The 15,443-nt window shown below is 36.1% G+C and overlaps 1 pseudogene; it reads right to left on the minus strand.

Moving 5' to 3' along the window:
- Positions 1 to 473: 473 nt before the first annotated feature.
- LOC131513480 (glyceraldehyde-3-phosphate dehydrogenase-like) lies at positions 474 to 1,669 on the minus strand (annotated as a pseudogene).
- Between the last annotated feature and the right edge of the window lie 13,774 nt (positions 1,670 to 15,443).

A 15,443-nucleotide genomic window follows, 5' to 3' on the forward strand; every position in this document is an offset into this window, starting at 1 on the left:
ATATCCTCCCTTGCATTAGATACTAGGAAGAATGGAGTCAAATGAATGTCTTCTAACTTACAAATATGTCCTTATGAGCATCTGTTTTGTCTATTGATAATATACCTGACCTTTCTTGTTTTTTCTACCATCTTTCCTTGGATTGACCATTTTTGCTTATTTATTTATTTATTTTGGCGGAGCTGGATACAGTATACTTTATGGTACAAAACAAGGTACAGCTCCCCAAACGCCTCCCCTTCTTAAGGGGTTATGTGATAGAAACTGTGTAGAGTTCGGGAGATTCTCAGTGTGTTGGAGGATGAGTTGGGCCAAGGATTCCCCAACAGTTAAGGGCCTCTCTCTTCCTCTTTCACTGTGGTGGTAGTCCAGGGGACTCTTACACCTTGGACACCATGTAGACCATGAGGTCAACCACCTGGTTGTTGTAGCCAAATATATTGTCATACCAGAACATGAGTTTGAAAAAGTGGTCATTGAAGGCAATGATCCTCAATTATGGCCCCAGCATCAAAGGTGGAAGAGCGAGTGTTACTGTTAATATTGCAGGAGACACTGAGGCGCCTGTATGGCTCAGTCAGTTGAGTGCTTAACTCTTGATTTTGTCTCAGGTCATGATCCCAGGGTCGTGGGATTGAGCTCTGCATCAGGCTCTGCACTGAGCACGGAGCCTGCTTGGTATTCTCTCTCTCTCTCTCTCTCTCTCTCTCTGTATCTCTCTCTGTCTCTCTCTCTCCCTCTCTCCCTCTCTCCCTCTCCCTCTAACCCTTTTTCTGCTCTTGTGTTCTCTCTCTTTCTCTCTGTCTCCCTCTTTCTTAAAAAAATAGTTGCAAGAAACAACCTGGTCCTCAATGTAGCCTAAGATGCCCTTGAGTATGGTCCTCTGATGCCTGTTTCACCACCTTCTTGATATTATCATATTTGGCAGCTTTCTCCAAGAAGCAGGTCAGATCCATGACTGACACATTGAGAATGGGGACGCCAAAAGCTATGACAGTGAGCTTCCCATTCAGCTCAGAGGTGACCTTGCCTACAGCCTTGGTAGTGCCAGTAGAAGCAGGGAGAGTGTTCAGGGCAGCCTCTTGGGCAACATGCCACCGTTTCTTAGAAGGCCTGTCCATGGTCTTCTGGATGACAGTGATAGCATGGACTGTGGTCATGAGTCCCTCCACGATGCCAAAGTTGTCATAGATGACATTGGTCAGAGGGGCCAAGCAGTTGGTGGTGCAGGAGGCATTGCTGACGATCTTGAGAGAGTTGTCATACTTCTGGTTCACACCCATCACAACCATGGCATGAACAGGCATGGCAGAGATGTTGATACTCTTGGCTTCACCCTTTAAGTGAGTCCAGACTTCTCCATGGTGGTGAAGACTCCAGTGGACTCCACAACATACTCAGCACCAGCATTACTCCATTTGATGTAGGCAGGATCTCGTTCCTGGAAGTGGAGATATGCTTTCCATCTATGACAGGCATTCCATTCTTAACCTTGACTGTGCTGTGGACTTTGCCATGGGTGGAATAATACTGGAACACATAGACCCTTATAGCTGAGGTCAGTGAAGGGGTCATTGACGGCAACAGTATTCACTTTGCCAGAGTTAAAAGCAGCCCTGATGACCAGGTGCCCAATACTGCCAAATCTGTCTACTCTGACATTCACCATTGTGTCTTGGGGATGCAGCTGTCACTGCACCAGAATATGTGGCTGTCTCTCAAATGGGGAGGAGCAGACAGCACTTTTGTTTACTTCTAATGTTGTCATATAGCAAGCATTTTAAAAGTCATCTTAAATCCTTTTTGGAACAACATGAAGTATATAAAAAATGTTAGTAAGGTGTTTAGTGACCAGTGCTTATTAAACCCTCCTTCCCATTCTAGGGCGATAGAATCCCCCATCACCTACAGGTTTAAATTCAGACTCCTAAGCAAGGATAAAAGCCCTTGTGATATGGCCTTGCTCTGTTTCTAGGATCAGTTTTCACCTTTCTATATTCCAGGCACTTAGGATTCCCTGCCTTGATAAGACCACACACTTGCTTTTAGCCTTCCTCCACAATTATGAATACTAAATATAAGCACTTAGTAAGGCTTTTTGTTGGCAGTTATCCAAAATAACCAATGTGTCCATTTATAAACTTTTGAGAGGAGTGTGTTAGAAACCATTCTCTCATGCTTGTAGTCAAGAAAATCATATCATCTCAGTGGGAAGTAAGGTGTATTCAGACGTCTACTAAGAGGCAGTCACAGACATGTCTATGTGTCAAGGAGATCTTTCATGTGCACGCCCTTTCTTAGCTGTGGGTAAATAAGGAGTCTTTGGTTTATGACTGCAGCTACTACTGTTAAATACCTAATACTTTGCAACTCTCCCTCTCATTATGAACTGCAAATGGTTGACTTTAAAAAACCACCTAATTTTGAGCTTTATATTGTTGTTGTTTTTTGGGTTGTAAGGTGTTTTACAATCACTCTCTCATTTGATCCTCCCCAAATCCTATGAATTAGAAAAGATAGGTCTCTCTCTAAATTTTCATATGAGAAAACTGAGGCTTACCATTTATCTAAGTTGAAGGTGAAAGAATCAGAACCAGCTTTAAGATGAAGTCAGTTCTCTTTTCACTATATCATACTCCACAAGTTGTCCCTGTGTATATATGGTTGTTTTGCAATGATTTATAGTTATGCCTCTTTCTGTGACATCTGTTATCTCTCTCCCTAAGTATTATGTTTTAACTGAAAAAGAGAAATCAACTTCTGGAATATCTTGAAACCATTTGAGCATCTATATTTTTTTAATAACCCTATGACAGTAAATTTTCAAAACTGTATTTTTGGGGCTTTTTACTAGCATTTTATGTTTTTGCGGCTCTTAGGGATTATTGTAATTTTGGAGTTAGATGTAATGTCTGTGCAGATACATGAAAATCACACATTAATATTCCTGACTTTATATTGATCTTTGAGAGCAGAACTTTGTATCATAAACTTCTGTTTTTTATATACCTAGTAGAGCTATACGCACCACAATAAGTATGTCAAACAAGACACCCTTGAACAGAGAATTATGACAAAAGAAAGTAAAACTGACTTACCATCATGTAATTTTGCTGTATCTTTCCTGGAAACATTCTAACTATAATAGTTTGGAAATCATTCATTTATTCATCCAATGTCTATTTAAGTACTTCCTATGTGCCTGGCATATAATCTAGAACTGGTATTGATAAACTATGGCCCACTGGCCAAATCCTTTAGGCCACCTCTTTTTGTAAATAAAAGTTTAATTTAAAAAAATATGATAGTAAGCCATGTTGTGTTTCTGCTTCAAGTCCTTAAAGGTCTTCCTGTATAATTCTTGAAAAAACCAAACAAACAAACAAAGTTCTCATTATCTATATGCCCTGCTCCTCCAACCATGCCCCTAGTCTCTCTCTAGCCTCATATCCAGATTCTCTTTACCTTGCTCACCTGGCTCTAGTCACATTGGCTCTCTGCTATCTCCTGAACTTACCAGGCTCTGTTCTTCTCATACCTCTGCACTAGCTCCTCTTCCTGCAAGAATGTTTTTCTTGCTGATATCTTTATAATTTTTTCCTTTACTTCCTTCAGGGTTTTACACAAATGCTACTTCTCAGTAAGACCTTCCGTGGCCTTCTTATATGAAATATGAACCTCTTTAATAGCTGACATTCTTGCTTTACTTTTTCTCTTTCATAATTATTACCATTAATTCGCTAGATATTTCATTTATGTTACTTACACCTCCCTCGTCCACAAAAAATATAAAATTTATAAGAGCAGAAAGTTTTGAGTAATATGGTCCACTACTGTATGTCCAATGCTGAAACAGTGCTTGAATCATAAGCACTGTTATCATAATTAACAAATTAAAAGTACAAAGTTGTTCAGAACTTTTTTCTGTGTGTTGTATTCAATGACAAAGGTTTAGATACCTACTCATTATAATCTGTTCAGTCTTCTACAAAGACCATATATAAAGAAGTGACACGATACTTCTAACTTTGAGAGCAATAGTTTGAGATTTCTTTCATTATTGTGTTTCTAAACGTCTTGAAAAATTTCTGTCCCACATCAAGTGCCATTGGATGCCATATAAAGATACTTCTCCAAAAATTAAATTATGTTTAAAAAACCCTATATATAAGATTTTTTTAGTATATGGGACACATTATTCTTATCACATAAAATGCAACACAAGATTTACTGGTGTAATTACTGTTATTTCAAGGGTTGGCCTGGGATGAGGTAATTGGGACAGTTATTGATTTTTCCTTTCAGCTCAGTCTCCAATAAGGCTTAACACTAAGTCTAAACTTTTTTAAAAAATTTAGATGTTTTATTCATCATAAGTTTTTACATTACTTTTTATTTCTTAAATATTGTTTTAAATATTTACCTTAATTACTGAATTTTTTTTGGTAACCTTTTAAAAGTTTGCCCAAGGCAAGCGCCTCACTTTCCTTTCTGTCTACCCAGCTCTGTTTCATAGAAGCTCTAATGCAAGAATAGATAAATATAAAGAATACCTTTCATATACTCTTATTTGCTTAGCATATTCCACCTAGTGAAACTACAACTATCTAGCATACCGACCAAGATGTTTTCTGCTCTCACCACAAAATTTGGACTCATATTTAGCACAAATATGAGGGGAGGGTGGTCATTGTGATCATTGGTAAATGTTTCAGCTTAAAAATCATAATAACCCTTAACAAAATCCATTTCAATCCTGAATTTAATTAATGAGAAAATCTGTATACAGAACAAATATTAAGTATGAGATTGCATATGGAAATTCAGAATCCCCCTGGACACCCAAGAGAGTACACTGAAAGCTATTAGAATTATTAAAAGGGTTCATTATATAGCCATATGAAAAATACAGAAACTAACAACCTTTCTTCAGACCCACACAAAGAAGTTAAGTTTTTTAATGTTTATTCATTTTGAGAGAGAGAGAGAGCGTGTGCCTGCATGCGCATGAATTGGGGAGGGGCAGAGAGAGAGAGAGAGAGAAGACACAGAATCAGAAGCAGGCTCCAGGCTCTGAGCTGTCAGCACAGAGCCTGATGCAGGGCTTGAACTCACAAACCATGAGATCATGACATCAGCCAAAGTCGAATGCTTAACTGACTGAGGCACCCAGGCGCCCCATGAGAATGCTACAAATTTAAATTGTTACATTAACTCATAGGTTTAGGGTAATGCCAAATAAGAACCAGTGATACTTTTAGAACTTGAAAAAATTTCACTTTCAGAATGGCAGAGTAAGACCTCTGGTGATCCACTTCTCCATTAAAGCAACCAGAAGAACACTGACAAAAATGTCAAAACTATTTTTTCTGGAAAAAAAAAAGCCATGATTTTTTTTAATAACATTAAAAATCCTGTCTTGCTATATAATAGCTGTTAAAACCAACAGTTTGAGGCAGAATGAGTTAGGAGTGCCCATAAAGTCCCATTCCCAGAGATTTGTCACTAATTTACCTGTCTGGCAGCTTGCTAAAAAGCACGATTCTCAGGATTTATCTTTATTTGGTCTTAGTCAAAACTCTCCCTTTGAATGAGGGGCCCTATCCTCAGGGTATTTGTCCAAAACAACCAGTAGCAATTGTTTAACTTCACGTCTGTCTCAGGTGGCATTACTTGTTGGAGTTAGCAAAAGGCTGACCAAAATGCTTAAAAGGGAAAACTTGGAAACTAAGATGTTTGTAAGGAGCTTGAAAAGCTAAGGCATATTCCAGAAATCTTATAAGAAATCTAAAAACCCATGCTCAGGTCTATGTACATGTCCAGAAAAAAGATGGAAGGGCCCTAATATCTCAGCTAGGCCTGACCTTGAGACTCTGCAAGCAGAAAGTGAAAGCTAATGCAAAGGAGTAAACTGATCCGGTAATATTGAAATTAAGCCACAACACACACATTCAGCAAGGAAAGAGAGACCTATTTGATCTAAGCATTAAATCTCAGTCCGTTCATTAGGTGACCACTAAAGAAATAAAGCATAGATTTCAGTGGCTCCACATGACAAACAATGCAGACTGTACATAATTAATCCAGGAAAATCACTAAATGAACAGCAACATTAACAGCAAAGAAAACAAAAAACAAAAACAAAAACAAAACAAAAAAATAACAAACCTGGGGAAGAGGAATCTGATTTCCAGAATTGCCATGTAAATGATTGATTGATTTTTAACAGCCATTTGAGGTGTAATTGATACACAAAATGCCACACACATTTAACGTACAAAATTTTGTGAGTTTGAGCATAGGCATGCACCCATGAAACCATCATCACAATTAAGATAATAAATATATCAATCATCCTTAAAAGTTCCTTCACACCCCTTTGGTTTTTTGTTTTGTTTTGTGGTAAGAACGTTTAAGAGATCTATCGTCCTAACAAATTTTTTAACTGCACGATACGGTATTGTTAATTATAGTCACCATGTTGTACCACAGATCTAGAAAATATTGGCCTTGCATAACTAAAACTTTATACCCGTGAACAGCTCCCCATTTCCCCCTTCCCCTAACCCTGCCAGCCACCATTCTACTCTCTGCTCCTATGAGTCTGCCTCTTTTAGATACCTCATGGAAGTAGAATCATGCAATATTTGCCCTTCTGTAACTAGCTTGTTTCATTTGGTGTAATTTTGCTCTTTAGGTAGATGCAGTATTTCTCTCTGAATTATAGCTACATAAATTTGATAAGAATAAAACATAAACTAAACAGACAAAAATTGCTTATAATAGTTTCTGTAGACTAAATATAGGTAATTTACTTAGGTTTTATTCTAAAACTACTTTCAGAAACCCCTTTAGGGGCCAAGACTTCATTTATTTATTACTTGCTAGATTAGTCATGTAACTCCAAGGAAAATACGGGTTTATTAACAGATATCATTATTCTAAACACAGGGTCAGAAAAATGATTGTTCCTTCCTAAAAAGTCATTTTATATGTGCTTCAAAAAAGAAAAGGAACATAAAAATTTTTTAAATCTCCTATGAGAACACTATTTCAAAGAAACTGAGTCCATAAGTGCAACAGAAACAAATTTGGGTAATAAGTCAATGTGCTTAATGTACTTTGAAACCTCAAACTACTACTTTATTTTTAAAGCACTTTATTTTTTAAACAAATATATTTAAGCCAGATTTTAATATATACATTACAATTCTACGGTATTATTATGTAGGCAACTTAAAAAATATGGTGACTTGAGCCTTAAAAAATTAGTTAAAAAGCCTCAATCTTATTAATAGAGATTTCTTCATCATTTGATCCGATACCTGGTCATATATGACACCATCAATGACTTCCTATTCATTGTTAATAACCACAGTATTAGTAGAGCTATTAACAAGTAAAGTGGAAAGTGAAACATAAAATTCTGTTGTAATTTAACTTGTAATATTCCATGTTCATTTAAAATACATTTGGTTACAAAAAACTTATTAGTGGCATCTACAATAGAGATACTTTGCTAATATACATTTCAAAGGAGCTGATGCATTTTGTTTATAATATTTATATTTTTAGCATACTTCTTTTCCTGAAAGAAAATAAAAAGATAAATCCTTATTGAGTATTAACATCTTCCATTAGTGTAGATGGTTTCCCCTAAATTTATAACTAGCCTGGAACCACTAGAGGGCAAGCTTTACATTATAATGAAACGAATTCACTCTCACATTCATTGTAATAGTACACATTTAAAATGTTTAAAAATGACTGTTTTAAGGGTAGAAATTTGTTCCAATATAACTAACTTCTTTTTCTTTGAGAGCTAAATTAAACTAAATTTTATCTGACATGTATTCGCTAATTTAGCACTCAAGTGCAGTAATTTTTAAATTTTTGACATGACCATTTCTTTCAGAACCAGTGTTAGAGGAAACATACGCAAAACCACATCTTCGTAAAATTATGTTCAATACCAAATAAATACTGCTTCCAAATGGTTAGTTCACAAACAAATTAGTGGTTGAACTAATCTGTGTGCTCCCTTGGTACTTTCCTCTCTAGTAGGTGAAAGGAGTTCAGCATGAAACTTTAGTAGCCGGGGTTAAGTCAAAATCTTTGTACCTGGCACAGAGTTCCTCAGTCATCAAAGAAAACCTAACTTTGAAAGCACAACTTATTCATAGGTTACACCACAAAATGTGTGTGCGGTGTGTATGGCATGACATTCCTGTTTCACTGTCAAGATCTCGTGGTTAGCTGAATTGAAAGTCAATATAATTTTTGCACCAGTATGTATATGCTAATCTATATTAACATATGACCTATAATTCCTTCTCAGTTTTTTGGGTGGGCTCTGCTGTTAGGAGACATGGATCATTGGACACTCACACTGTAAATACTCTATTTGACGACTGGTAGTAGATATTGTGTGCTTAGGATTTTAAGCTGTGTGAGTTGCCCAAAGCCACATAGTGGGCGAATGGGTAAGCCGAGGTTGTGACTGATGGTTGACACCTTTCAAAAAAGATTTTTTTTTTCTTTTCAAGTAAATGTCCAGGGCCCCAATACTAACAAAGAACAAAGTGCAAGGTATTTGAGTCATTAGATTGTGGTTTGAAGACGGATGACCTCAGTCTGAGAAGTGGCCTCACTACGACCCAGTTAAAATTTGAACTCTTAAGTAACCAGCACCTATAACCCCCTGGGTAACTTGAGACATAGCAGCTATGCCTATCTAAGTCTAAGTACCTTTTAACTTAAAAAAAAATGCCATTATGGTGCAGGAGTTAAGCAGATGAGACAGATACAAATTCAAGATCATTAATCTGTTTTGTGAAAATTATTATATATTTTTTTATTAAACTTAGATACTGGGGACCTGCTCTGGTAGACTGATTGCCTCAAAGATCCCAGTTAGTGGCTTCTCTGAATCCATGCAATGGACAATTTAACCCTGCTAGTGTCATGTAAGCATGACAATGCTGGCCTTGTGCATGAAGGTTTGTGATAGACTCCCTAAGGATGAGACACTTGGAAGAAGGCCAGCGATAAACTCCAGAAGCAGAGCTATCTGACTTTCAACCCACTGAGAACCATGAGGGTGTTTAACTGTGCCCAGCTGTGGTAGGCAGAATAATGATCCCCTAAGATATGCATGTTGTAGTTCCTGGAACCTGTAAAGAGGTAAATAACACCTAAATGACAAAAGAGACATAGAGGATGTAATTAAATTGTGAATCTTAAAATAGGAACATTATCCCAGATTATCTGGGTGGGTCCTATGTAATCATGAGGGTTCTTAGAAGAGAGAGGCAGGGGGGTCAGGAAAGGAGATCAGAGACAAAGAGAGATTTAATGATACTACATGCTGCTTTTAAGATAGAAGAGGAGGCCATGGGCCTAACAATATGCATGACCTATAGAAACTGGAGAAGGGAATGAGATGGATTTTCCTCTGGAGCTTCCAGGTGGAAGAGAGCCCTGCTGGTAACTTCATTTAGCCCTGTTAAATCCATTTCCGACTCCTAACCACCAAAACTGTAAAATAATAAATTTTGTTGTTTTAAGCCATTAAATTTGTGGTAATTTGTTATAGCAGCAGTAGGGAACTAGTACACCAGCCTAAAGCATTGCCTGTAGATTCATGAGTTAAATAAGTAGTTGTTTCGATTTCAGTTCTAAGTAGTGAAGGGTTTTATTACCCCATTGCTAACTGACATGCTCTTTGAAGCAGAGATTTTGTTTTCTTTAGATGAAAACACCCGACTATTTAAAAAAGTAAGACATATGCTAGGAACCAAATACTGACAAAATGTGAAGAAGAAGCCAACGAGTAACACAAGAAAGAGAACTATATTACCAGAATTTATCTTTGTCAAAATTCTTTTTCAAGATGTATACCCCATTTAATTCATAAACAACCATACAGAGTGAATAATATTAATGTTACACTTTCAAAAGAACCAAACCACAAATATGATCGAAGTTCTACAGCTAGAAATGAGAGCTTACAACCAGGTACAAGTCTTATTGATAATGAAGTTTATAACCTTCTGAACCATAGTAGTAAGAAAAAACATAATAATATGACTTTTATATTATAAAACTAAGACATTTTATAGTCAGTGTACAGTGTTATATAAAATCTGTGACTGAGGAGATTTATATGAAATTCTATCCTTCAGCAGAATGTGGTTTCAGATGAAAGCTTGCCTCTGTCAGAAATAATGTAATTATCATGCAGTAGCAGAAACAGAAAAATATTGTATTAGTTTTGCTTTGAACATGTATATGTAAATAGTGTTTGAAATGAGTGAAAATTTTGATGTTATAATAAAAATTCTGATTTAATGTTTTTAAACTTTATTTATTTATTTTGAGAGAGAGAGAGAGAGAGAGAGAGAGAGAGACAGAGAGAGAGAGAGAGAGAGAGAGAGAGAGAGAGAGAGAGAGAGAACATAAGCAGGGGAAGAGCAGAGAAAGAGAGAGAAAATCCCAAGCAGGCTCTTCTTTGTCAGCCCAGAGCTCTCAGTGAGGCTTAATCACAGGAACCATGAGATCATGATCTGAGCCGAAACCAAGAGTCAGAGGCTTAACTAACTGAGCCACCTAAGTACCCCCCCCCACCCCAGAATTCTGATTTCAGTAACTTTGCTGAGGACTTTAGGGCTAATGATGTCTTTCAAATTTTTTCTAAAGCTGTTTTCATCAGAAATATTGATTCCAATCATGAAAGGACCAATACCAAGGTATAGAGTAGAGTACCATAAGAGAATTCCATCCAGTTCTTACTGTTGACTATATGTGGCCTCTCAACTGAGGTGATGACATTTCATAAATGAGCATTGCAAAACACAAGCAATGGTGAATTCCTCATCCTTGCACAAAGTACTTGCCTCTTTAATAGGTGTTATTCTAAAAAACACTTAACTTTATACTGATATTTAACCATCTACAGCAGTGCTATTCAATTGGAAAAAAATAAAAATAAATGTATGAAATTAATTTTAAGAATTGAGGTTAATGAAATTAATTTATTTTAAATTAATTAATTTAAATAATACATTTTATTTAATATGGCACATCTAACATATTATTTCAAAAAGCAGCTAACAAAAACTTGTTATTTTACATTCCTTTTTTATGCTATGTCTTTAAAATATAATGTATATTTTACATTTATTTCATATCTCAATTCAGACTATCCACAGTTAAATGGTCAATAACCGCATGTTGTTCAGTAGCTACCATATTGGATATCCCAGCTCTAAAGAGAAGTTGTGAAAAAGAAAGATTATTGACATCACTTTGTACAAAGGGGATTGAAAAATAATTGGGGGAGTATTCTATAGTTGCGTCTAGGAATGCATCACAGAACTCCTGAATTAAAAATCTGCAATAGTAGATTGGAATTTATAACTGGAAATTATAATTTCATTTATTTTTAATTTTTTTTAATGTTTATTTACTTATTTTGGGAAAGAAAGCGAGAGAGAACAGAATGTAACTGCAAACATGGAGAGGAACATAGAGTAAGTGGAGAGAGAATCCCAAGCAGGCTCCACACTGTCAGTGCAGCGCTGGATGTGGGGCTCAAACTTACAAACCATGAGACCATGACCTAGGCCGAAGTCAAGAGTTGGATGCCTAACCAACTAAATCTTCTCTAGGTTTTGGGAACTACTGGCATGTTAAAGTGGCTGTAAATAGTGACTAGTTGACAAAGTAGCAAAGGTTCTAGGGTCAGAACATTCAGATTATAGAGTCCCAGAGACTTTGATTTAAAATCAGACACTGACTAATTATTGCCAGTGGAACATGACCAAGTTGCTTTACCTTTCTTTCTCAGCCTTGGCCTTTGCTGAGGTAAAGTACATACACCTCATAAAATCATTAATGAATTAAATAAAACAATTTCTATGTATAAAGAATCTTGCAAAGTCCCAAATAATTAGTAACATGTTTTACTAATTATAATATGATGCTAATGAGCCCAAAGTGTGGAGTTTTATCATTAGATGGGCCTTAGTTCTATAATCCCTCCACGACTCTGAGTGGCATTTCTAATTTTCATTATCTCTCTTGAAATTCTGCCCTGTGCTAGTTGGCTTAGAGTGCCCTAACCAAATACTACAGATTAAGTGATTTAAACAACAGAAATTTATTTTTTTCACAATTCTGGAGAGTAGAAGTTCAAGATCAAGGTTCTGTCAGGGTTGGTTTCTGGTAAGACATCTCATCCTGGCTTTTAAACAGCTGTTTGTTTGTTTGTTTGTTTGTTTGTTTGTTTTAATTGTGTCTTCATAAAGCTTCTTTTCTGTGTAAGTGCAGAAAGAGAGAATATTCTGGGATCTCTTCATCTTCGTATAAAAACATCAACCCTATCGGTTTAGGGTTCCACCCTGATGACATAATTTTACCTTAAGGCCCTTTCTCCAAATACGGTCACATTGAGATTGAAGTCTTCAACACATAAATTTGAGGGACACAATTCAATCCTTAACAGTGCCATTGGTTAGTATCACTATGTACTTACTGCCCAAACACACAGCTGCAATCTTCCTGCCCAGGAAAGTTATGTCTTCTTGAACCTTGAAACTTCCTCCTTGCACCATCCCAAAGCAAATCAAGAATAGAATCTATCTGAAAATCATAAATATGTTAGGCATCAGCTTCCACAATTGTTCAGCAAAGCATGCCAACTCACAAACAAAAGAAATACCAGGATTAGACTATAAACAAATAAATAAAACTGACTCACCAGGAAGAGATCTTTTCTTTCATAACAGCTGTATTTTACCATGAAGTTAATTATTTGGGGTTATAATCTTTTGGAAGAAACTGACTTATCAGTTCTTGACTGTGTACTGTTATAATCATCAAGAAATGTGTTTTGGACAATTTCATATATAATGTAGGGCTGCTAACATAAGAAAATGGCCAAATTATAGCTTAATGAGAAAAGTATCTTGAATTTGTCTCTAATCTTTCATTCCAACTTTCTATTACATATATAGAGCTCATCATATCTTTGTTCTTCTATTTTTCTCATCTACTTTTTGAACCTAGGCCTATCCCTGTCACTTTCCTTCCCTACTATAACTTACATTCTCTACTGTATTATAATGTTCCCTCCCAACCCAGTGACAGCCACCCTCCACCTCCCTATTTATTACTTGCCAAATGTCATTGATGACTTCCTTCTCTGGCCCAAGTATGAGAATCAATCGTTGTAAAATAAGTGATGAGGCAAATACGCCAGGTCAAAATGTGATCCCAGAAACACACCAAATTGGCACTCTTCTTACCTGTATTCTCTACTACATACTTAAATTCTCTACTTATTTTAGATAGCACCACACCGATTTCAGCTCTTTATTTTAGTCTTTTTTTTTCATAGGCTTAAACCTAACTGAAATCCACTTCTATTTTTAGAGCAAACACCAACTCTTTCTTTTTTCCTTCAGCTCCTTTGTCTATAATTAGATGTTACTTCAAAGGAAGGAGAGGTCTTGGCCCTTTCATAGCTCTCTTTGGCAGCAATATGATTGACAGTAATGATATACACTCATAACTGTCTTAATGTAGTTTGATGGGGTTAAATGCACAGTTAGTTCTCTCTTGTGACATTACATCTCAAAGACCAATTTTAAAATACATTTTTTTCTCAGAACTGATAAACATTGCAAGTTTCTCTTGTTCTGAAATGTGAAATTTATCGGGCTGAAGATGATACCCAGAATTTAATTTAACTTATTTAAAAATCATATTTAATACAATAAAAGATACAATCAAAATGTGCTATTCCTGTAATTATACCAAGAAAGAGGGAGAAACATTTACATGCACCTTAAATGTTAAGGACGCTTGTGACATTTAAGGATTTCCTGGAAAATCCTGCCATTTTTGTCTGACACAGCGATTCTCTGATGAAGTACCAGAAGACAGATGTGCTTGGTTTTTGTCTCAACCAACCTCAGGGACTGAACTAAATAGTAACTCAGACTTGACTGTTGATGGTGGGTGTTATTGTCCCCAACTTTAACACTGTCTATAGCTGCTTCTGCTTATTCATTGATGAAATATCTCATGTAGTTTTAAAGACGATTAGCAAGGGATTAACATTTTATTTTCATGATAATTAATAATGCAATTAGTATATTGCTATACGAGCCATGTTACTGTTTTTTTGATAAAGTTTATTTATTTATTTTGAGAAAGAGATAGTGTGCATGCATGAGTTGTGGAGGGGCAGAGAGAGAGGAAGAGAGAGAGAGAATCCCAAGCAGGCTCCACACTCTCAGTGCAGAGGCCAATGCAGGGCTCAAACTCACACACCATGAGATCATGACCTGAGCCAAAATCAAGAGTTGAACACTTACCTGACCGAGCCACCCAGGCACTCCACTATGTTTTTTTTTTTTTAATTCAAGTATAATTAACATAGAATGTTATATTAGTTTAGAGTGTACAATATAGTGACTCAACAATTCTATACATTACTCAGTGCTCATCACAATAAGTGTACTCTTACTCCCCTTCCTCTATTTTACTTACCACCACACCCCACCAGCAACCACCGATTTGTTCTCTATAGTTAAGACTGTTTTGTTGTTGTTGTTATTTCTTTTCTTGTTTAGTTTGTTTCTTAATTTCCACATATGAGTAAAATCAAATGGTATTTGTCTTTTTCTGACAGACTTATTACACTTAGCATTATACCCTCTAAATTCATCTATGTTGTTGTTAAATGGCAAGATTTCATTTTTTCTATGGCTGAGTAGTATTGCATTACATGTATATTCCACACATTCTTTATCCATTCATCTATCAAAAAAGACACTTGGGTCACTTCACATCTTGGCTATTATAAATAATGCTGCAATAAACATAGGGATGCATATGTCTTTTCAAATTAGTGTCTGTGTTTTCTTTTAAATACCCAGCAGTGGAATTATTGGATCATATGGTAATTCTATTTTTAATTTTTTTGAGGAACTTCCATACTGCTTTCCACACTGGCTACACCAGCTTGTATTCTCACCAACAGTGTATGAGGGTCCCTTTCTCTCCTCATCCTCACCAACACTTCTTATTTTTCGTATATTTACATTTGGCCATTTTGAAAGGTGTGAAATGATATCTCATTGTGGTTTTCATTTGCATCTCCCTTAGTAGTGATATTGGGCATCTTTTCCTGTGTACATTGGCCATCTCTAAATCTTTGGAAAAATGTCTATTCATGTTCTCTGCCCATTTTTTAGTTGGATTATTTGTTTTTTGGGGGGGAACATTTTGAGTTGTATAAGATCTTTATATATTTTGGATATTAACCCCTTATCAGATATATCATTTGTGAATATCCTCTCCCATTCAGTAGGTTGTCTTTTTGCTTTGTTGATTGCTTCCTTTGTTGTACAAAAGCCTTTTATTTTGATATAGTC

Source organism: Neofelis nebulosa, chromosome 6 (assembly GCF_028018385.1).
Source record: "Neofelis nebulosa isolate mNeoNeb1 chromosome 6, mNeoNeb1.pri, whole genome shotgun sequence".
Lineage (NCBI taxonomy): Eukaryota > Metazoa > Chordata > Mammalia > Carnivora > Felidae > Neofelis > Neofelis nebulosa.